The following is a 23,560-nucleotide window of genomic DNA, read 5'->3' as shown; positions in this document are numbered from 1 at the left end:
GTTATGTACCTCGTGTGCACTGCACATTATTACTCGCTGTGGCTTATCATTTGTATGGCACGAAGTACTTTCAAACAAAGTTAAATTTGCAATTAATAACTGTAATGAATGTTTAACTACTTTTCCCTATTTTAACATTAGTTTCATGAACTTTATCATAGAATACTGTACACATGTAAATTTCACATAATTAGATTGGCTCATCAATCTGTTATTCCCCAATTACATAACAAAATAATTACTGAAGGAGATTTATGGGTACGGGGCTAGAAAATATTTCTAAGGCTTCAGAAACCATTATTTGCATATTCTAATTAGCAGTTTATTAGTCTTAAGTGCATATGGAAATTAACTGCAGCTTAATTGCATAAAATTCTTCACTGTAATCCTTTATTAAATCACTTTTATATACATTTTTTTTAGGAGTTTATATATCAGAGTAATGGCTACAAGAGTAAAGAAATTCCATCTTCTTATTCCAATTACAGGTCTTTCTCCACTTACAAGACCCTGACCTACGTTACATTAAATTTTTATAGTTTCTAATAAACTTTGCCTTCAATAAGCTGTTTTACTATTTCCTGCTTTTCTCCAACCGCCCCTTTCCATTACTGTCAGAGAATCTCTCCAATACCCCATCTTTCTCCCCCACAAACAGATGTAAGAAAACCTTTCTGTTGAGAAAATAGTTTTCTTTAGATCAGCAGGTGATCATGTTCATGGAGAAAATTATATCAACTCCGAGAACACTTATTAAGTGACATCTACATATCAGAAATGGGGTGAACCACTCAAAATAGTCCACTGCCCTGGAGAGTTATCAAAGGAGGCTGTCTGGGAAGAAAAGTATAATTCCTCCTGCTCTAAACCCCATCTGGAATTGGGGGTACCAGACACCAAGAGGTTCCTGCATGCCTTTAGGTTCTTCGGGTTCATACTTGGGGCCTCGTTCCCCAAAGCACAAATGCAGCCCACCGAGATTTTTTGTAGAATGGAGCTGAAGGATAATATTCATGTAGGTGCTGAAAGAAGGCAGGACTTCACCACGCCTGCAAGCTCTAAGCAATTCAGAGATTTAAGAAGAGCTTCCTAAGTCTTGACCATTTCACAATGCTTATAGTGAGCTTCCAAATCCAATCTATTTCTATAAAAATAACCAAGTGAAAAAATTATAAATGACTGATTATAGAAAAGAAAATGCCCTTCAGTCTTTCATCACAGACACATAAAACTTGCCCTTCATGCAGGTGAGGTATGATTATGAAAACCTGACCTTGACCTTCTTGTGTGGTGGAGAAGTGGACTTTAAAAGCAATTCCAAACAAGGATATAATATACTAATATGATATTTCAATGTTGTCATTTTCCTCTCTCTCCATATATAGCCATATGATATATAATATAATGTATAAAATATACAACATAATATATAAATAGTTTAATTGTACTCCAGGTTTCTCAGTATACTTATTTGATTAAAAAAACAAACCTCTTAACTGGGTGTAAGAATACTTCTAATATTCTTTTATGTTGTTATATTTTGTATATATTATATATCATATATTTTATATACATAATGTGGAGAGACAGCGTATGCAATGGCAATAACATTGCAATGGCTCCACTTCTCAGAGTGATTTCTTTAGCTGTCTACTCTCATTTCCATGTCTATGGCTGATATTTAGTGAATATGCCCTGGTTTGGCCCTAACAGTTGCTAAATATAGAAATACTTTGGTAAAATCAGTGCACGGTTATTGCTTAAGATGTCTGAATCTAGTCCTCATATGTACTATACAACTGTACAAGGCTCTCCCCCAAAATACCTCCCCAAGTGTCTCCATATCTCAGCAGCAGTGGGGGGGGGGGTCCCAGGGAGTTGCTTTAGCACTTGGCCAGTGTTCATTCTAGATGTCACCCCCACACGTCACTCTAACACAGAAGCCATTCCCATGATATTGTAGCCATGCCCTATAGAAACACTCCAGCTATAACACCAACATGCAAAGAGCCCACCTACTTCTAGGGAATAGCACAGGATAAGTGGAGCTATGCAGGGCCCCAAACTTGAGGATAGGACAGCTTTCCTTTGTACCTCACATCCTGACAAACGCACAGCACATGGTCCCCTGAACTTGCCACGCAGGTTTCTGCTTGTGTCTGTACAAGTCTAGCATGGTATCCGTATCACCCATTGCAATGGTGGTAACCGCATGGAGCAACTGAGGCGGGGTCTGCGTCAGGGCACAGCTTACAGATCATGGCTTTAGGCGGGAAAGAACGCACGAAATTTGGAATTAAAAAATAAATACCAACGAGGACAGGCAGAGCTGACCGGTTTGAACTGGCACAGCTAAGAGCGCCTTTTCGCTCTTAGTTGATTTAACTCAGATCCTGGTTGGAGATTCTGGGTTCAGTTTTAATGAGCCCCGTGTCTTCAAATTATGATCCTGGCCTGGAAAGGAAAGGCTTCTCAAATTAACGAAGCTAAATGTTAAAGAAATAATATTATTCCAAAGCAAGGTACAAAGGCAGGGGCGGGGTGAGGTGGTGAGGGTAGGGGCAGGGAATTGTGTCGTTCCCAGAATAGGGCCTACTAAGGCTACTTAAGAGGCCCACCAGACCAGAGGCAGGGGCCTAACGGGCAGAGGCCAGGCCTTCAGACAATCCGTGAGAAAAGAGACACACCTTCACAATACAGCCATGTTTGGGGAAAACACAGTCCATTTTTTCTGAGTCCACTTTTAATCTAGTCCTTTAATCTATTCCTTAATTAATGGCTTCTAGGAAGGCGCTTCTAAGCCAACTTCGGGCACTTTCCTCCCCTTTATTCTCTGTTTATGATTTGTTTAATAGTTTCTCTGCGGGGAAAGCGAAGCCAGGAAAAATCAAAATACAAGTGTTATTTAGATGGTTGGCAGGCCATTTCCTCAGCGTACGGTTTTATAGAAATGGATGTTCCTGAACTGAAACCATAAAAAATCTTTATTATATTTCTGAAAACATTTGTTTCCTTAATTATGTTTTTCGGAGAGCTCTTTCCCTAAATCTTTCAGATAATGGATCACACTGTAGACTGTCAGCTCAACTTATCCCGCTCATACATCACTCTGCTCTTCGCAGGGAAACTGATAAAAACGGGTAAGTCACCAGAGGAGGAATGACATGCTCTCATTAAAAACAGACACACCATGAAGCGCGTTTGAAAATTCCTCTAAGGTAGGTACACGAGTTGAGAAGAGGTTTGAAATGTAATTTTCAAAGATTTCTATTTAATTATGGCGAGCTGGAGGTGTAGCATCCCTTGGCCTTATGATTTTCTGAAGAAAAGTTTCAAACTTGTTTGAGTTTCCCCTGTGAGACCATTAAGCACAGCTCTCTCTTAGTCCTCCTCTGGGGTTCACCGGTGCTTTGAGAATTGACTGCACCCCCACCCCCACTCATCAGCAGTAACGAATATGTGCTTTTAACTGCTCTTTAAATTTCAGAAACAAAAACACCATGCAGTTGTTTACAAAGATCTCATTAGCACGTTTACCTAAATATGCTTTCATGGTTCTAAAGCCATTCAAATTAAAATGCAAATGCTAATGGGTATATGAGAAGGGAGAAAATGTTCCCCATGCTGCCTGCAGGCATGTGCTTCCCAGTGCCCTGAGCGCCCTATCTGGCTGGATCCTGCCCTGAGTAAGGGGGCCAGAGCCTTCACCTGCCAGGCGGAAGCCTTCAGTCTGTAGTCTCTCAAGACACGGTGAACAAAGCTGAGGATTTCAAAGACATGATGACTATAGCAAAGATCAACCCTGATCTCTCACCTCTTCTGACTGATGCCATGAAAACACAGGAACGAAGAGGATAACCAGTAGGGAAGGAGAGCGTTCAATTATTTGTGAAATAATCCTGGCACCGTTAGTATGTGCGGAGAGCAATCCAAAAAGATTTTCTGAAGAAGCTACATCTTTAGACCATTTTCAAAGTTGGCGGAGACCCCAGTTCGGTTATGAGGCATAAGGTATAAGGTGGCTGGAAGGCAATAAGGACTTCTGGAGGGCTGAGTTTTAAAAAAAATCTTCACCCAAGGACGTGTTTATTGATTTTACAGCAAGAAGAACAGGTGGGTGGGGGGGGGGGGAGAGACAGACAGACATTGATGTGAGAAACATCAATCAGTTGCCTCCTATAAGTGTGCCAACTGGGGATCGAACCTGCAGCCTTCTGGTGTATGGGATGGTGCTCCAACCCACGGAGTCACCTGGCCAGGTGGAGAGTTGAGTTTTTATGAGCTCCTGCAGCCATCCTGGGAAGTTACTCGTAAAAAAAAATAACAGGATTCAGGGCAAGTTAGGCACCATCATTTGGTGAATGAAACTATGATTGGTTATCAATGTTTGGAACACATATGGCTTATCTGGATAGGCACGAAATTATACCTATGAATTTATTAATTGCATTACATGTCCTAAAGGATGCTGAGGTTTAAAAAGGCACCTGTGTTCCCAGGGTCCCTGTAAACCAAGGAAGTTCTAGGCAGTTGCAGATAATTGTAGCTAACACTAAAACTAGTGCTACGCACTTCGTATACACGATCTCCATTTCATCCTTACAATGATTCCACAAGGACCCGTCCTTCTGTTTGAACAGAGCCAGTCATCGTATTCCTGAGTTCCGATACAGATGTGATTCGTGTCACTTTCTCTTCCGTAATTTCTGCTGTATGAAGCCAATGAACAGAATAACTCACTAGAGACCCAGTATCACTCAAAACAGCAGCAACTACCATTCAGATTAGCAAGGCAGGGAGCTAACTGCTTCAGACACACCATCTCACAACACAGTATCGAGTATTGCACACAACCTGTAGGAAGCCAATACCATGGCCCATGTGGTACGGAGGAGGAAACCGAAATCTGAGGAATTAGGAACATGGCCCTTTCTCCAGGCAAGTGGCAGAACTGAGCTTCTAACCCAGTTTTGCCTAATTTGAAAATCTGTTCTTAATCCCTTGTTATGGACTCTGTTGTATCCCTCAAAAAGACATGCCCAAGTCCTCACCCCTGATTCCTGTGAATGTGACCTTCTTTGGAGATAGGATCTCTGCAGATGGAAGTAACTTAAAGAATCTCAAAATAAAACCATTCTGGGTTTAAGATAGGCTGTAAATCCAATGACTGATGTTCTTATAAGAGAAAAGAGATCTGAGACACACGGAGACACAGAGGAGAAGGCCGTGTAAAGATGCAGGCAGAGACTGAGGGATGCGGCCACAAGCCAAGGAGAACACGCGGAGCCGTCAGAAGCTGGAAGGGGCAGAAAGGATGCTCTCCCAGAGCCTTTGCGGGAAGGAAACTTGGCCTGCTGACAGCTTCATTTTGAACTCTTGCCCTCTGGAACTGAAATGATAAATTCCTGTTTGAAGCCATCAAAATTGTGGTAATGGTTGCGGTAGCCTATGTAACTAATATACCTACACAACTGGGAATGATTTCTTAAGGTGAAAGACCAAAGACAAACAGCTGATAGAAAAGAAGCAAAAACAGCTGTGTTCATAATTTTAGGAAGACACACTGAAACCAAGAAAACCTTTAAAGAACAAATTAAATGCTATAAGGACTTTTTCAACTATCAATCGGAGAATCTCAAATCTATATAGGAGAGAAAAAGGTGACAACCTATATTTTACATTGTGATAAGGAGTACATTTTATGTACAGGCTCCGACTACCAGGGTAAATTTCTTTGGCTCTCACGACGAAGATAATCACTTGAACACTACTGCATTTAAACGACTATGTAAAATATATTTTCTCATAGAGTCTGCTATCTGATATCTCAAAAACTCAGCAAAGTACGTTGAAAACTACTTACACGGTGAACTCTATAAATAGCATGGTATTGTTATACTGCTCATTTTCCAGTAATAAAACAAGAGCTTTCTTTGTATGGAAACACTCTACTACCATGTCTTCCTTTGCCTGCAGCTTTACACGTCTTCACAGGCAGAAAGGACTGTGATAGCCGTTTGCAAATGAAGTGGTTTGTAAATCTTAAACTGCCATTTTCTCCCAAACAACACAAGGACAAGTCTCCCAGGAGAGATGAAACTGTGAAGTCTTCTGTTTAGTAGTCAGAGGGTACTGGCTGTGTTTTCAAGAAACAGGTTTTCTCCATTCAGACAGCATCTACATCATTCCACCCAAATCCTTTCTTCCGTATTATTTGCCCACAAGGGGAGGGAACTTTAGCATCTCACGCTAGGCCAGTTATTCAGATGAATCATTCACTTCCTCTCTGCTTACGTATTCCCCTGTTTGAAATTTCCTTCAGAATTAAAAAACAATAATAACAGTAAATACTCCTAGCTACAATGTATCTCTTGTTTACTAAGCTTCTCCCGAACAGCCAGTGCTATTAACGACACACTGCTTACATTTACTAGGATTCAGATACATTTTGGCATGTCTATTCTTTTATGGTCTTAGGCTTGGATAGTTTAAAAGCTTTGACTGATTTTTATATCACTTAACATGTATTGAAAATTGTTTGTTACTTGACAGATGTAATGAAATGCAGGTCTCCTTTGATTCCCATCTCTTCCAACTTCTCTGGCTTTTTTCAGTGGCTCATTTAAACTCGCACTATGAGCGGAACACATGGCCTCATTTCAGCGGGTCTGTCTCGGCAAAGTGACTGTCCCTGTCTCGCAAAGTGACTGTCCCTGTCTCCAGGCTTGGTCACGCTTCCCACTGGCTCTGGGTCCACGGCTCACGCCTCTCTAGGGCTGCAGTCATTGTCGGCAGGCATGTAATTAATTAATTAATTGATTAATTAATTATTTTTTATTCTTTATTTAATTGTCCCCTTCTACCCCCGGGCCTCCTGCCATCACCACACGGTGGTCCATGGCCATGAATCCTTTTTCCTTTTTGCTTGATTCCTCCACCTCCTGACCCACTCCTTGAGTGGTTATCCTGCTCCATCCATCAGTCTGTCTCTACTTTCCTTGTTCATTTAGATTCATCAGGACCTCCGCAAGGCGGGCAGCCGAGGGAGGGGGGCAGATGCATCAGGAGTTTCTCAGAGGAGTAGTGGAATGATGAGATTATTTGTTCTTGGCTAGTAAGAGGTGGCCTGCTATAGGACGGAGGGTGAGCTTTAGAGGCATTCCAGCATCATTCGGACCGTGGATTTGCCCTCTCCATGGATACCTTCTCCCCTTCTCAGACCCTTTTTTTTTCTTGGCTGAAAAAATGGAAGTAAGGATGTTACAAAGATTAAATAAGATGATGTACAGCAATTGCTACCAGTTAGACTGAGCCACGTGCTAACGGCCTTCCGTTAGCTCCTGGCCTCCCACGACGTTGGCTCCTTCCTTCTAGGAAGACCACCTCAACAGCAGAACTGTAACAGCGCAGCCGAGCTGTCGTTCAGCCGTGCAAGCCATCCCCACGTGGAATTTACAGAATAAAAGTAATTGCAAAGATTTACGCCACGCGCTTTGTTTGCTAACCTTGCTGGCTATCAGCAAATGCGCAGGAGAATGAAATCCACTGATTCTAGTCTGGAATCGGAATCTTCTCCCTATTACGTTTTCATAAATATGACTGATCAGGAAAAATAAAATGCTGCCTCTAGTGACGGTTTCTGTCCATTATCATAAGGCCCAGTGCAGAATGTATGCCGGAATGAAAAGACTTGCTTTTTGCGGACTCAGGATCAAACTTGGCTTTGGGTAGCTTTGAATCCAGCTGCATTCAAACCAAAGCTATGAGATTTTTTGAAACAGAAGCAGCATCCCTGTAAAGGATTAAAAAATAATTTACAAAAAAATCAATGCAGGTAAGAGCGGTCTTGTGAATTGTAAGTCAGGGTGGTGCCTTGCCTAACGGCAGGGTCTGCTTTAGATGTCCCAAGGCTGAGGAAAGAGCACCCTGTTTTGAAGCCTAAAGAGCATCTAAAAATGAGATATATCTCATACCTATATTTTACCAGGAAAATATATATTAAAAAAATACTAAAAGGCAGCTCCATGGGTAACTTTCTCAAAGTCACTTACTAGCTTTAAATCTCTCCAGAAGTGTCTGCTGAGAAATCAGTCCAAATTTTCTCAAGAAGCACTTCCTGAATTCCACGAACCTCCGAAAAGTTATTCCCTGCTATGCTTTTGCTTTGCCACATACCCACCTTAAAACGGAGGGCGGGAGGGGACAACTAGAAATGGTAAGACCAGAGTTTTATACATAAGCCTCTGATAGTGAATCATATCAATCTCATTTTCTGTGACAGTTGGCCATCCTATTTAAATAATTCAAATTTAGAACGTTAAACAGGGTCTTGTGTGTTCCTTATATTTGACTAGTAAATCATTTACACTGATTCCTATTAACTTTGGGGTATCGGGAACAGGGACTGTATCTCCCTATAATGCAAGTTTCCCTACAGGAAAAAAAAAATCAGATTTGACATATAATTTCCGTTTCTATCACCTTTTCTAGGAATTAAGCCCAACTTAACGCTTTGGAGACCCTTCAGTGATTTAACCCTGACGTTTTAAAGTGCATCTTCAAAGAAAAACATCCCTTGGGTGTGGAAACCAGCATTTACTGCCCTCAGACTGATACCTGATTTGCTAGAGATTCTCTGCAAAAGGGAGACAGAGTCCCAGGGGGCGTCCCTCCCTGGGAGGACACAGCCCCCCCTTATAAAACCTGCAGCAGTTAGTGAGAGGAAGGCGAACAGACGGTCTGTAACCGGTAACGCCCGTCTCCCGGCACAGCCTCGCTGTTCCCTGGACTCTGGGGCGCCCCATCCGCATCGGCCGGTCCCTCCGTTCCGCGGGGACTTGGTCTAATTCCGGGGGTGGGCACCGGCCCTGAGGGTGGCAGACTTGACTTCTGCGTCGCAGCGGCTAGTGTTCCACACGCTCACAGGACTGTCCTGGGAGAACAATCTGGGACGCAATCTCTACTGCATCCTACGTTTAGGAACGCAGAATGCGTGTTAGAAGGCGCACGGTAACCCACGCGGTGAGTCTTCTCAGGTGAGCATCCCTGGACACTCGCTTTCCTGGGATGGAACTAGAAAAACGCAGCTCGAGTCCGTGGTTGGAGCGGACGGACTTGCTTCTCAGCTGTGGCTCTGAGCGCGACAGCCAAGGTCAGGAGGCCGGGCCGGGGCTCCGTGCGCTCCCCCTCCGGGTCTCCTTTCTGCCATCGTCCCGAGGCCGGGGCAGTCACACACCCTGTGCTTTGGGACGGGGGCCTCCGGCTTCTTCTTTATGGCTGTTGTCGTGTATTCAGGAGAGAGGAGGGGTTTGGGCCCCGAGGACCCAAGAACTCAGAGGGGAAAAACATCCCAGAAAATTCATAACTACAGACGGCTGTTTCCTGTCTTTCCGTACTCAGTAACACGTCATCCGTGTATTCCGCGGATTGCCACGTTCACTTCAGTCAGAAGCCAGTCTCAGCAGAAGCAGGTAAGAAACAGATAAGAAAACACGAGTGCCGCCTCGGAAAGACGGGATCCGGGGAGAATCGCAGCTCCCCGCCACTTCCCGAACTGATGCCGTGAGTTAGGAAAGGCGGTACTTAGGGGACGACACGGTCTAGTCTGTGGCTCTAAGGAAGTCTTGCAGGACTGGCGTGAAAGAAGAACGGACGGGCCCAACAGATGGGTCCCAGACATGGTCAAAGCGATGCCAACAAGAAGCAAAAGGAGCCCAAAGACACGGACGGGGTGAGCCCAGGCCCCAGAGACACTCCAGGGAGACGAGCTGGGAAGCTGAGCGCAAGCTGAATTGCAGTCATTGCTCTGCTAACAGTAAAGCCCGCCGATGCATGAGGGTCACACTGACCTCTGTCAGGGTTCTCACACCCAGCACAGGCAGAGACGGAGGAGGCGGCAGCCGGTGAGGCTGGTGTGCAGCGTTCCTGGACAAGACCCTTCAGAAGCCTGAACGAGGGAAGCTGCCTTTGACGGCAATTCCACGTCTGGATTTTATTTTAAGAAAATTAATAAATGAGGGACCGATGTAAAGCTATGGTCAAGGGATGTTAACTTCAACATTACGATAAAGGTTTTTGATAAAATGGTATTTAGACATTGAAATGCATGCTGCAGAAATGTATTTATTTGTACTGAAAGTTTTTCACTGCGTTTTGTTAAGTTCAGTAACACCAAGTTAGGTATAACTGTATATTCTGTATTACAAAGCACAAACACAGAAAAAGTCTAACAGAGTAACCCTGGCAGTGTTATTAGCCGTTATCTCTGGATGGTGAACTGCAGGTGATTTTTAATATCTCAGCTCTGTTTGCTTTGCTAACCTTCATTAATGTCTTTCCTTTGTTTATATGAGTTTTATTCTTTTCTACAGTTAACTTAAATAAGCTATTTTTAGAAAAAATAATGATTTTTAGAAAGAGCTGGCTGGTATCATTACATATCCAGAAAAATGGCTAAAACGATAAAGACACACTTAGAAATACAGGCACGGGTATAACGGAAGGGGAACTCTCATATTTTGCTGGTAGAATTACTTAGAAAGTCCTGCAGCCCTATGTCAAAATCTAGACTCTAGATCTCTCTCTCACATATCTGTATCTTTATCTATATATTTCTATATTCATCAGAAGATACACACAAGATGTCTGTGGCAGTACTCCCTGGGTCATCTCTAAACCGGACACAACCCCGATGTCCATGCGCAGTAAAACAGAAACCCAGCTACAATGTACTCATAGCCACAGGAAGGAGCATGAACTCTACTTACCTCCACAACAGAAGCATCTTCCACATGTGATACGGGGGGAAGGAAAGCTAGACACACAAAACGTGCCCATCACGTTCAAAAACAGAACAGCGCACCTGCAGTTACGGAAGTCAGGACAGTGGTTACCGCTGGGGAAGTGGGCTCTGGACGGGGTGCCAGGTCTCCTGGGGCACAGTGATATTTTAGTCCTTGGTGTGAGTCTGGCTCCCTGGGTGTATGTATGTTGTGAAAGGCAATGAAGCTTTGTGCCTGTGAATTTTCACACATTACCTCTGTGGATAGTACACTCTCGCAACATTTGACTTCAAGGAGATGGTTGGTTTGAGGTTGGGGCCAGGGCCAGGAGAGCGACTTGTGGGCCACCTGGCACATACACCGTGTGGGAGAGCATGAGGAACCTGCAGGGCACTGACTAAGAGCTCTGGGGTTAGAGCCGCACGGGACCAGATCCGAACCTCCGTTTCGTGGCTCCTAGCTTTGTCAGCAACACAAAGAACAGCAGACGAGGGACACCAGAGATAAGGCAGGAGCCATGCCCTGAAAGGCCCTGGAAAGTCAAGATAAAGATGTTGGTTTTCATTCTCAGCATGATGGGAAGCCACCCTGTGAAGAGCACAGATCCAACGCCATTTCTTGGTAACCAAAGAGCCGAAGCCAGGCCCTCCCGGTGGAGAGGACAAGAGTAACAAGTCGGAAGTCTCCATTTTGTGGTCGAGCCTTCATCTAGAAGGAGAAACAAGGCCGAGCTGGATTCTGAGGAGGAATCTTATAGTTGTGGCAGAAAAACCAAACGGGTGCAAAGGCAGCAAGACTGTCATTCTTGAGACAGATTTTTCACGTTACGTAAGAAGGTGCAGACCCACTCTCACGGCAGGTTAAGAAGCAGGCAAAACGGTGTTCTGGGGTGAAAGCAAATACCTTTCTCTTCACGGTAGCCAGGCACCCTGCTTCCTGCCCTCCCCTCCCCCCAAAAGACAATTTTTTAAAAACAAAATCCTCTTTCTGTCCTATCACTGCTACCACAGATAAGTATCTCAACAGAACATCTTCTCCAAGCTGGCAGACGCCCTCCAACCACTTAGTACTTATTCCTTGGCCAGACATGTATTTAAGAGAAATGCAAGGCTCTTACTTGGTGACACTCACTTAAAAATAAATAGGGCTTTATAATGAGAGTCATGGAAATGGCAACACAGCACTCCCTTTCTATATCACAGTTCACTTATCGTGGCCTCACTGAATAGCGGGATTTTAAAAAACATTATATTTAATTATTTATCGTGGATTTTTTTGCTATAACGCAGGATTTTGCAGACCTGTACAGTAAATACTAAAATAAATGTAAGGTCCCTACTTCACGGATTTTCACCTATCGCGGGGGGTCTAGAACGTAATACTCGCAATAAGTGAGGGATCGCTGTACTTATATTAGAAAATGAAATAAAACTTCCTAAAATCTACACTAAGAAAATAACAAGGTAATTGAAAGTAACAATGAGGGTGGCAATTTGAAATTATAAAATGAAAAATAAAACTGACTCGATTGAAAACGTGTACCATTATTTGACAATTGTAAATATTAGAATGTGGTGAAAAAAATCACTATACGAAGAAATGAGTAAGATGGATGAATAAATTTTTGTCCAACTAGATTAACACTGTTATACCTTAAGAAAATATTCCCCAAGTATGAAAAGGTTTTTTTTTTTTTTTCCCCAGAGAAATAAAACTGGAGGTATGTTTGTGTTGCATCAAATGAAAACCAATCATTGTGTTGATTTCAGGGAACCTTTGACATAAGCATTAAAGAAAGAGTGTGAGGAACTCGTGTAAAACCGTGAGGCCCTATGGCTATCGACTTATAAACAGGTGATTTTTGTTCTCAGGGAATATGACAAGGACATAATATTCTTACTGAAATGGTTCTTTACATAAAATATAAACATAAGATGATAAAATGTACTAAACCTATATCCTTTCACTGCTAAAAATTGGCTCATGATAACTGATTATTTTGGAAGTGATCATCTCCCTTCTGGGAGGCAAGCCGAGCGACTTAACCTGCTAGTCGTGGACTCCCTGTTCTCTGACGTTTAAACACTAATACGAGCACGGGAAGCCCTCACAGACACGCTTCTGTCCCTTCCACATTAACTGCTGGCTCCATATCTCAGAGAGGGGAAAATGAAAATGTTAATTTTTTGCTGTCATCACAGAAAAGACAATCTGCCTTTATATTTCCAATGTCACCAGCAGACCCATTAAAGCTAGGTGACAACTAACACATTGATATTCCCTTAAAAGCAAACATTTTCGGTATGCCTTAGAACTCGGCGACTGAGAAATGACCAGTGGGGAGTCCCCAGGTGTGGGCTTCAGTGTCTGGATGTGGATTTGCACGTTGGCTCTGCCAGTTGGCATCTTTGGGGCACTAGTAAGGTGTCCAAACCCACCAGGACCCCATTTTCTCATCCGTGTAGTATGACTGCCAATCTCTACCTCCTACCGTTCTTGGACCCATAACAGCTGAACAAAAATACAGAGAACATCAAGTTGCCTAGCAAAAAGTTACTGTTGTATAAGCATTATTTTCCTTCTTTGTATATGGTAAGGAACTCTAACAATAATAAGGTATTATTTATCCACAGTACTGTCAAAGTAGCTGCCCCCCTCGGAAGAGGTCTAGTAACTGGGCACTAAGATTGTATGCTTTGAAGTCAGATGATGACTCTTATTCTTGTTTTTTTTGAAGACAGTACATGGATCCCTAGAATGAAAGATGGTGTGTTCATTTTCTAGGACTTCCATAACAAAATTCCACAGACTAGGTATCTTAAACCATAAAAGAGTCTAGGAAGACCTAATCTAACACTTCAGTTCCTGTATTCCAAAAATGAGTAATCACCCTACTTGGTTGGTTTACGAACAGATACCTTCCAAGTTGTTACAAGCATTAAGGCATATTAGATGTTCCCATTAAAGAAGTGATTACGGGAAATCATGTTTACTACTTCCAAAATTATATCTCTATAAATTATATATTAATATATATTATGCAGTCCTACCTCCTAAATAAAATGGAAAGTTTGTATTAGTTTAATACTGCTAATGTCTTAGTGATTAAACATATTTTAGGACACAGAAAACTGGACTTTATTTTTATTCTCCATAGGATTTAGCAAGGTCACTTACATAGAGTCAAGATTGAAGAAATACTGGTACAAAGAATTAATGAGTGGCAGGTTGGATGAATGGGTAAGTAAACACACCTATATTTAGAAATAAAGGGCTTTTAAAGCTAAACTGCTTTTGTGGTTAAAATTACAAACAGTATACAACCTAATAATTCCAGGTACCACTCCACGAGGGAAACACAATCGAAACCAATCTCCTTCAGGCAGCAAGTTCTTGGCCAGGTTGCTCTGAACACCCTGAGATGCTATAAATTATAGACCAAGGGAATGAGTGAACTACTAGACGTCCCATCACATGAACCCTATTATGTTGACAGAAGCCAGAAATCCTTCTCCTATCAGGTCACGCCCTCTCCACAATACAGTCCTGGAACCAAGGGGACTTTATGTAGCTTAGCTGTATTTTTAAAAAAATAACATTTGCAATAACAGGGCTACTTAAAGAGCCACTTGCAAAGGCTTTTGGAGCAGGAGTACTCAATAGGGCAAAACTCCCAACCTGAACAATCTTCTCTTTTCTACAAACTCAGAGAGATCACAGACTTTTTAAAGACTAAAATAAAAACATACCAAAAATTGTTGCAGTCACATTTAAATTGATCCAGTTTGTTGGCTTTCCTTGGCTGTGTCGATTTGCTAGGTAGTCTTAGGTGGTAAGATGGCAGAGGCCAAGAGGCTTATAGAAATGTTACTGAAATTTTCTACAACATAAAAAAAATTGCACTGGCCCAAAGGAATGGAAGACATAGAAATAATGAACTATGAAGCCAACGAGTTAGTGTCAGTAGGAAATCCTACAACCAAATTCTGAGCAGGCGCTTCTTGAGGTAAGAACAGTCCATTCCTCACGCGCACGCTCATACAAGTCCCATCTGTTTCCTGATGGTATCACATATCGCTCTGCAAAGAAAAGAAGCCTTTAGGGATGGTGGGCCTGATGTTCTGGGCTAATTACGAGTTAGGTAATTATATCTTGCTTAGCTACATTTCCCAAGTCGTTTTATCTGAATTTCCTGCCTAACCTCTGCACCTAATTTTATTTCCTACTCTAACTATTGCCCAGAGCTCCATGCACGGTTAGTCAACCCCTCGATTTGAGAGCAGGTGCAGGGAGTCTGCCATCCCGCCGGCGGGCTCGGTGAGTCCTGACGAGGCTGGGATGTTGTCCTCCAGGCTGGGATGGAGATACAGAACCAGGAGCACAGTTGGTAAAAGACAAAGGGTCTTTGAGGAGCGGAGGCTCTTAACTGGTAAAAATGTCTGATACTGCATTTACCTGCAAGAAATCAGGTTTGGGGGCTCTGTGTATTTATTGTAATTAACATATATACCATCTGGGCATTATTAGGAGATGAGCTGAAAACTGTCATTGGATTCTCTAAGAAAGAGCTGGCATTTCTTGCAAGTCTACGAGAGCGCCAGGACTCAGGTGCATCTCCTGAGAGGGTAGGATGGCAGACCATGTAAGGAGAAGGTTTTGGTACTTAAATGAGTGACACGAATGTGAAGGACAAAGGACTTTGGTGACCAGGATGTAAGTCAAACCTTTCCATAGGGTACTGTGATGTCACCGTATAGGCCAGAGAACAGAGGGTGCTCATATCAAGCAGCGCTCATCAGAGAAAACAGCTGGGCTGGAAAGGTCAAAGCAGAAGTCGTTTTCCCAGCGCTCAGCAGGAGCACACACCCCGCTAAATTCTACTCCTAAAGATGTCGGCGAGGTCGCCCGAGCCAGCGAGGACTAGGTCAGACAGGGGAGCTGACCTTTGCTGAGCTTCACGGAACACCTCTCGGGCCACAACGGTTTCCAGAAATAAGCCCATAGGGCCTAAAGTTAAAACGCAAGAATGTCAGAAGAGAGAAGTTACAGAAAGAAAAATGACATCAAATACGCAATAAAAACACGTGGGTTCCTGAGACAGAGGGAGAGGAAACCCCGGAACGATGGACGTTAGGGGCTCCATTCGCCGGAGGATGATGTCTATAGGATGTGGCTGGGAGAGGCGGGCAGGGACCGGGACAGGAACGGGGCCTGGGAGAGATGCAGACATCACCAGGACATGGGCTTATACCAGGTTCATGGCCAGCGCAGCCAGAACAGCGTCGCCCTGAAGACCGGAGCCTGGGGATAGGCACTTGCCTTTACTGCGTGTGTTTGTTGGGGGCCGCGGGGAAGAGTGTACGGCTCCACGTGTCTCACCCCTTCCTCTCACCTCTCACCCTAACCCTGACCTCAACAAAGGATTTTTTTAGGGCCAATGTCAGGTACAATGAGGTGATTTCAGAGCCTCAGCCATCCGCCTTCCTACTCTCTTGAGGGAGCTGTTACAAACATCTTTACTAGGGCATCACTGCCTTAAGGGCCCAGGCCTTAGTCATGTTTAACCTCTAATGGAAATTGATTTAGTACCTTAAAGAGAGTAGATGCTCAGTAAACACTGGTTCAGAGACTGCGTGAAAAAAATGAAGGAATCAACGAGCAACTTCCCAATTAAATGTGAAGATTTCTTAAATGCAAAACTGTACAGACAAGGTAGTGCAGGAACGAAAACCTCCTCGTACCAAGATTTCACTGAGCCACGGCTGTAACTCGTCTGGCAGCAGAGTCTTCTCCGTCTCTGGAGACAGGGTTTTAAAGCGAGGGGACGAGCACACGCGGAACCCAGAAGAGAGCAGCGACAGGAGAGAGAGGTCACGGGCCCTGGCACTGTCAGAGCCATCTAACAGTTAGAGCGCCCATCTTGCTCCTCTTTGCAGAAGCAGAGCTGGTCGGAAACCAGGTTCCTACCTACAGGCCAAGAACAGTCGCCACCAAAAGGGGAGAAATTGGTGCAAAATGAAGGGAATAAAAGCCAAAAGAGAGACCTGTTTGAACAGTCTCGGTAAGGGCTGGCTCATTCACCCTAACAGTCTGTGCATAAATTAAAGCTGCTCATGGGAGTCTGTCTGGTCCTGCGGAACCCGCTGTCACTCACAGCACCGTGGCTTCACGTGAGTCGGAAACAGACGTGAGTGTTATTTATGCGAGCGGCACAGTTATAAAGAAATCTAAATTCCAATGCATTCATTAACTTAAGTATCATTTTACATTCTGAAAGCATCCAGGTGGGCTCTCAGGAGTACTAACGAATCAGAGGGAAGGAAGCTATTTTTATTATTTGCAAACGCTGAGACAATATTTGTGTTTTGTTCTTCTGTTTTCCACCTCATTTCCGTTTCTTTGTTATTCTTTCAAAGCAATCTCGTGGGGGAAAAAAGGCATTATGCAAATGTAGCAAGTGATGTTTTGTATTACATCACCTCATTAGGCAACATCCCGGCAGGCTTCCGGAGTTCTTTAAAATAAGGTCCATTCTGTTCTCTCCTTTTCCTTCCCGGGGGCAAATCTGCTGTCAATCTTAAACTTAATATATCTGGCTATAAATTAATTGTATTACTCTCAGTCATGTCTATTTCTTCTGCTATCTATTTTTTTAAAATATTGTATAACAGCTTTCCAGTGGCATTCCATGCAAAATACACATGGCTTGCATTTAGTAATTTTAACAATAGCACAGAGAAAGGACAAGGTCCATGTATCCGAGAAATGTTTCATCTTGGTAGTATTTGTTATCACGAAAGATTCCAGGAAGTAAATGGTTTCCCGTGTCATAAGACTGTTATTTTTGGCTGAGCCAATATTTCTTCCTCTTCTCCGTCAACTCAAAAGTGGAAGCTCTAATACAAAGAAAATGATGACAATATCTCTAAAAGTTACTAAGAAGCAAAGTATTACATCTGCATATTCCCTTTGGTCCCCATGGGGAACCAAAATTCAGGCTCCGTGGGAATGAATGCAAACATGTATCATTTTCCCCCCTCTCAGCACTGAAAAAAACAAACAAACCCAAAACATTAAAGATTTAGTGATGTGTAGGCCTCATCTACTAAGTCTATGTGGTTTTCATTTTCTTTGTCTTTCCTGTTTTTTGAAAAGGAAATCCAGTTATCTGTGTGCAATAAAATAGGGTGAGAACCATTTTCCCCATCAAAACATAGGCTTGGAAAGAACTCTGAGCAATTGTCTCAGTTGTGTTAGGCTGTCCATGTTGGGGGTCCTGGGGGCTTCGCTGACGTAATTTAAAAATAAGATTCTCCTCTGCAGGTTCAACTAAAATATCAACACTTACCCAAAGCTTTGGAACAAAATGACCACAAAGAGACTAAATGGCTCCCGGGCCAGCAAGACCCCAATGTAGTCTGGTTGATTATGCTAACAGAGCGGAATAATCCAGGTCTGGGTCAGAGGGAAGCTGGGAAGATCGCTCAATGGGGAGGCCAGAGGAGAGGAAACTTTGTCTGCAAGTACAGCCTAACAAGGGAGGTCCATGGCCCATTTAGGGAATAGACCCTAACTCTCAAATCATCATCTGCTCCCAGTGCTCTGACTTCATGCTCCAAAAGCAGGCATCCGAGGCTAATTTGGCTCCCAGGATGCTGACCCTACAGGGAAAGGTCTGGCAGGGTGGAGAACAGAATTCTTCAGTCTCTCCAGCATTAACAGTTTTTCATGACAAATCGATACAACGGCATCCTGGTTTGTAACTTGGCTCTCCGTATACCTTGTCTGCCTGAGAATGTGCCAGCCAGACCATCCTGTCCTGTCAGCAAACGCTCTTCTCATTTTAAAATAATATAGTGGCATTTTGATTGCAGATCTCCATCTTGCTGACTCTGATTATATTTGAGATCAAACCACAGTGTGCTCATAGATCAAGTTCTATCAGAAGACCGTGACTTCGAATCGCAGGAAACTCATTGAGGTGATGTCAGGTATCTTGAGAGACAGCCCTCAAGACATCTTCATGTGATGTAATTTCAGCCACCAGACCGGGATTCAGCAAGCTGAGTTTCTTTTCCATTCCAAAACTTCTAGGCATTTCATCTACCCTACGTGAAGGAGTTGCTTTAGCTAAAATCTCCACTCAATCCTTTCTCATATCCGTGAAGCCCGATTTCATTGTTTTTCTATTTTCTCATTAAAAGTGAAATTTCCAAGGCAACGCACCATTATTTTCTCAAGGACTCATTTTTATAGGCCTTTCTCCTCCATATATAACCTCAGTTATATTTGTCCTCCTCAGATTGTAGGGGCACCAAATATTCCCTGTAAAAAGTTTCAATATGTAAGTATGTAAGGGCTTTAAATGTTCTTTGTAAGAAGTAGCAAGGACTTGCTAAAAGGCCTTGGAAAAAGGAATGTAAGAAGGAGTGTTATAGCAATTAGTGATTTACAAGCTAAAAGGACTTCAGCCTCTATCACCTCCCATTTGCTTGCTTGTGTCTGGTTTATAACATTTGTGAAGGTTGTGCTTTGCAGAATGTCTAGCCCTTTGAAAATAAATTGCCTCACAGGGAGTTCGTCCCTGGCTGAAGAGCTATGCTGCCGTCGAAGATAACCTTTAGCCTTGCGAATTTCTGTTCCTGTTACTGCCAAGACATTCCTGCAGTCCTGCGCAGCCCCCTCTTCCTAAGGCTGTTTCCCGCCAAAGAAGAAACAAAGAGACTGCACCAGTATAAAAACCCAGCGTTTAGACTCCATTGTAGGTTGGAGCATGTTAGAGACCTGCTCAGGGTCTGCCCAACTCCTGGCCAATATTAAAAATCCTTTGCTTAACTTTATACACCGCTTGAGAGTGTTCAATCTCGCCTATGTAGCCGTAACATTTTGGAGGCCCCAGCGAGATGCCTCTGTAAAGCGGTGCCGCCTTCGGTGAGCCCCCGGGGCTTCGTGCGGTCCCGTGTGTCTAGCTGACGTGTGGCAGGACAGCGGCCGCAAGCTCTGATTGGGAGCAATTCCCTGCACCTTCAGGAGACACTCGGGAGCTGCTAGAAGCCCTGACGGCCCAGTCTAGAGTAAGCAAAGGACAGAGGACAGCCTCGGCGACAGGTGAGTGGCAACCCATTTGGGCAGCGGACTTGGGCCACTGCCACTGAGACTTGGTCTCTTTTGTCCTCTGGACGCAGAGGTACATATTCCCGAACAGGGAATTTGTTGAAGCCGGCTTGGCTAGCTTCATTTGGATTGTATAGAGCTCTTTTGGTTTTGGGGTTCTGCTGCCTGTAGCCGATGCTGTTCATCTAATCTCAGAAGCCTAGGCGGGGTTTGGGTGGGATTGTTTAACCTCTGAGTGAATGTATGAGTGAATGTTAAGGTTTAAGTAAAAAAAAAGTTATTTCCTCCTTTTTGTGTGCCTCCACAAACTTCGGTCTATGGAGTCTGAGTGGGCTCTAGCCTCGCAGGAGGAGAGGCCAAGCGGGCATTTGTTTGGCTTCCTTTGGGAGCTCCCAGCCCGTGTTTGTCTGCGCCGTGAGGGGGGAATTGCTCCTGTGCCTTGTGTTCCAGCTCCTAATTGTAATCCAAATTAAGTGCATGTTTGTAGCAGTCACCTTAGCCAACATAAGGGGACGCCAGTCTAAACCTGCACCCACAGTTCTTGACTGTGTGCTCCAGAATTTCCCCAAGTTCCGGGGACAAAAATCCCTTTATAAACTCTGGCACTCTGGAAACATTCTGTAGGTCAGAGTGGCCTGCTTTTGGGGTCGGATAGCACCCCCCCCTTGGGAGTACTTTAAATCTAAATATTATAAGTGTAAAATGGTGTCTCTCAGGAAGCAAAAATGCAACAAGCAGAAAGGAGAGGGTTATTGGGGGAAGTAGCAAGGCAGGAGGGAGCTGTGCCTTGAAAGAGTGGCTCCTGCTCTGCACTTCTAAGGGAAAAGTGTTTTTTTTAAGAAGAAGGAAAAAAAAAAAGGTATTATCTTGCAGATGGCTAGTGAAGGCCAAACAAACGTGGGTTAGTTTCACATATTCTGTAATCTGGGAAGGCCCCTGGTTCCCAGATCAAATTGCTATCTCTCAAACAGCTGCAGGCGCAGGAGAAGGGGGTGGGGAACATGAAAACCAAGGCTATCAATATGGGCAGTGTCCCAAAAAAAAAAAAAAAAAAAAAAAAAATAAGCCTAGGACCCTCTGTGCTGTCTCCCGCTGCCTTGTAGCCCTGGCCAGAGGGATGAGGCTCCTTAAAAATTTCCCCAGAGAACTTGCTTGCAGCATTTCTTTCCACCCCAGGTAACTTCTAGCAATTCAGTTTGCATCTGAATACTCCCTGCTGGAGCTGCAAGGAGGGACAATGTTAAATTTGCTAGCGAAGCAGCCGTCTAATCCCCTTGCTACAGGTTACAGAAACAGCAGAATGTCTGTCTCTCCAACATGGAGGAAAAAAAAAAGTGACACTTTTAAAACTCAGGCCGCTCTTCAAACTGGTGCAAGCTGCTTGGGTGCCAATCAGCAACACCTCTAAAGCTGTAACTAAAGAGCCTTCAATCTCCTCACTGCTTCAGCAGGGGGAATGTGCCTGTATCTTAAGGAAAAGTGTTGTTACACATGAATAAAACTAATGTCCATTCTAGACATCCTCTTCAATAGGAAAGAAAGAGGAATAATCAGGTGGGCTGCTATAAGAATATAAAAAAATGCAAGCATCCTCCTGGTCAGGGAATTGTCCTGGCCAAACAAAAGGTTCCCAATAAAATCCTAAATAGAATAGTAATAGGCCAAATAAAACAATTGAAAAACTTCTCAGGAAAGCTCAAAAGTGTATGTTAGAAAAGAAGAAGAAGAAGAAGCAGGAAGCTTCAGAAAACTGCAGAATATCTACAAATCTAGGGAAATTTTAGCTGCTAAATACTGAGTTTGAGTAGAGTCCTTTACAGTGTGGAAAAGAACAAGAATTGGAAATGGATTATGGTTAAATCTGAATGGGTAAATATATGGAAAGTTTGTGAATGTTGCAGAAGGTCTGTGGAAAGTCATAAAAATGTATAAAAAGGTTGTGAAAGTTTTTAAACCTGGGGAAAGGAAACCTCAACTACTTGTGGTCTAATTGTATGGTTACTGTACCTCTGTATTGGCATTTAGCCTTGGGACCTATGAAAGGTCATTTGGAATTCCCAGTGTTGGAATTGACATTAGCCATTGGGGACGTAGAAAAGGTCTAGAATTCTCTGTATTAGTATTAGCCATATAATCTGAAAGGAAAATTGAGGTTTCCCAGAGAGAGTTAAAAAGAAAAAAAAAAAAGAAAACTTCACATGTAGGAAAGTGAACAAAAGAAAGTATAAGGCATGGAAATGCAGTTTTAGTAAATATTAGAAGGACAAGGATTTTCCTTCACACTGTATATTTTTCTCCCTACCTGATCCCTCCAGAATTTGGCAATTTAAAGAAGTAAGTAATGACATTAGGTTTCTTTGCATAAAACTAAAAAGACCAGTTGTTAATAAAGGTATTGTTAACCAAGACTTTGACTGGAATAATATGCCTGAAAGAGGCATGCTTAGGCTCTGGTTGTTACCAGGAAGCCCTAAGGAACTGGATTTAACTTTTGAAGCTAAGAAAAGCCCATGAGAAAAAAGGCCTGACACCTTGGTTGGTTGTGCGGTTCATGGCAGTCTTTCCAGGGAAGGAACGAAGGTTGCTTTCCTGAAAAATGGCTAGAAGGAACCTCAAGGCACAATGAAAAATCCAAAGGACTTGGGAAAAGCAGGTGTTTACAGGCAAGGCTGAATGGCAGGTGTGTGGCTCAGCTTCTGTGCCCTAGTGGGCAGACTAATAGTCAGCATGAAGGTTCCTTGTATAAGTTCCAGCAAAGTAGACTTAAAAATCATATGTGGTCAATCACTGCTCTTGTTGTGTTTATGCAAATGAACAGGCTAAATTAAAACTGTATTTAATGCAGTTCCTTTAATAACAAGGAGGGTAATCTTAAGGAGAAAAATCGTGACTCAAGGAAAATCGCAATGCTCAGTGCAGCTAACTGTCTATAAAGTTTGTCTTCACTTAAAAGTTAAACCAGGTCAGTGACATTATCAAGGATGCTTAATTTACAGGCAAGAAGAATGTCAAGTGCCTTGCAACTGGATGTCTTCCCAATAAGACAGTCTCTCCGATTTGGAGACTGGTTTGTGAATTGTGTTGTGTGAATTAACATGTGTGTTCTTTCTGTTTTCATAGGGCATAAGCTTATGGTCTCATTACCTGAGTAATTGTATTTATAGGCCTCACTTAAGAAGCCCATCTGCAGTGCCTCCTCCTAAGACTCGACGGTTTGGCTGAACTAAGTGGTTGGGTTGGTAAAGTATGGGGTAGTCTGTGAGCTTCACTTTAAAAACTTATTTCTCTTTTCTATCCTAATGACTTGGACAAAAAGGGCCTAAAGGTCTGAGAGGGGGGAAAAACCTAAAATATTTCCCTCAGCCCTAGATAAGTATAGCGAGAAAAGGAATTTTGGACAGGTGTGACATGCCCTGCACACCTTCCTCCAAAGAAGCCATTTCTTTTCCTAATGTGGGACATTGAAAAATTAATCTCTGTCTTTTGTCATCTAGTGGTTGTGGGTTAAATTATGCCTTTTAACCCTGTTGCCAAATCTGTTGCCTCCAGAATATGACAAGGATGTCAATTTGTCCAACAGTGCCAGCCCTTGGAAACCAAGAATGCCGCTGCCCGGGGACAGCCAACTGACCTGGACTCTGCAAAATCCTTCCCCATAAGGGAGG

General features: G+C 43.2%; 1 protein-coding gene and 1 long non-coding RNA gene across 2 annotated transcripts in view; one reads left to right on the top strand and one right to left on the bottom strand.

Moving 5' to 3' along the window:
* The window catches only part of CNTNAP2 (contactin associated protein 2), a 1,071,500-nt gene that overhangs the window by 477,593 nt on the left and 570,347 nt on the right, over window positions 1–23,560 (bottom strand). The gene's annotated exons all lie outside the window — the stretch shown is intronic.
* LOC150002307 (uncharacterized) lies at window positions 19,086–19,621 on the top strand. The gene is made up of 2 exons (XR_016513155.1): window positions 19,086–19,125; window positions 19,355–19,621. It is a non-coding gene; the product is annotated as an uncharacterized LOC150002307 (long non-coding RNA).

This window comes from Furipterus horrens, unplaced genomic scaffold, assembly GCF_987537825.1.
Source record: "Furipterus horrens unplaced genomic scaffold, mFurHor1.1.pri manual_scaffold_9, whole genome shotgun sequence".
NCBI lineage: Eukaryota > Metazoa > Chordata > Mammalia > Chiroptera > Furipteridae > Furipterus > Furipterus horrens.
This window is presented reverse-complemented; position numbering and strand designations above follow the sequence as displayed.